The 1,004-nt window shown below is 39.5% G+C and overlaps 1 non-coding gene across 1 annotated transcript; it reads left to right on the top strand.

Moving 5' to 3' along the window:
• Nucleotides 1-489: 489 nt before the first annotated feature.
• On the top strand, nucleotides 490-618 carry LOC136170130 (small nucleolar RNA SNORA42/SNORA80 family). The gene has a single exon (XR_010663572.1). It is a non-coding gene; the product is annotated as a small nucleolar RNA SNORA42/SNORA80 family (small nucleolar RNA).
• The last annotated feature ends 386 nt before the right edge of the window (nucleotides 619-1,004 follow it).

Below are 1,004 nucleotides of genomic sequence, written 5' to 3'. Positions count from 1 at the left end.
ACTAAACTAAGCACTAAACTTTGGATACATTGACAGAAACAGTGCAACTGACACCTCTTTCTCTTATAGAGTCTGTGTGCTTTCTTCTCTGTACTAGAGCTCTATAGTTAGATATTTCCAGAGAACAAAATTTTTCTTCCATGGACTCATTTGATACTCCCATTGGTTTCAGCAAGAGAAAGTATAGAATATATTAGTGCATATTCCTCAGCCTGGCACTCAAGGGCCTCCAACATATGATTTTAACTCATGCCTATAGCTCCCAGCTAGATTCTTTGCAGCTCCCCAAACCGTTTTGAACATTTCTTCCAAGTAAGAAATTTCCGCAGTCTGTGGTTCCTGCCTTCCTAACAGTTACACTATATGAGTTAATATGGTTGCCATTTTTGCCAACTCTGCTTCAAGTTAGATTCTGTCTCTTGTAGTCAAGAGTCCTGACTAACAACCTATGTGAATGGTAGAAGGACACGTAATTCTTGAATAACTCTTGTAAGAAAAGTGGAACCAGGCTCGTCCCCCTGGGCCTCTCATAGTGTCCCATGCCAGAGCAAACGCGGCCCCAAACCATTGCCTGGCCTCTGCCAGTAAGTTGCAGGGACTGAAGCGGGTTGCACAGTGGAAAAAGGGAAAAAAAAAAAGAAAAGAAAAGTGGAACCTCCACTGTCCTGATGAGAATTTCTAACCCCCTGTGTATATTAGACCATTCACTGTCCTTGAAGATACCGGGTATAATGGAAAATTGTATATAACTCATTGCTATGAACCTAAAGTAGTAGAAAAATGAAAAGAGAAGAGTTCAACTCTTCAGGAGAAATTTTCACAGGAATCTTGATGAGGGAGGCCAATATTATTGGTTTCACTTTTGATAGTTTAAAAAAGATAAAACCCAGAAAGGTCAAATAGCCCAGTTCTGTCATTTTAAAAGCTAATGGAAGGGGAAAGACATGTTACTGAGTTAAAAATAAAATGTATGGGTACTGTGGTAGAAGTATATACACAATACA

This window comes from Muntiacus reevesi, chromosome 5, assembly GCF_963930625.1.
Source record: "Muntiacus reevesi chromosome 5, mMunRee1.1, whole genome shotgun sequence".
In the NCBI taxonomy this organism is placed as follows: domain Eukaryota; kingdom Metazoa; phylum Chordata; class Mammalia; order Artiodactyla; family Cervidae; genus Muntiacus; species Muntiacus reevesi.
This window is presented reverse-complemented; position numbering and strand designations above follow the sequence as displayed.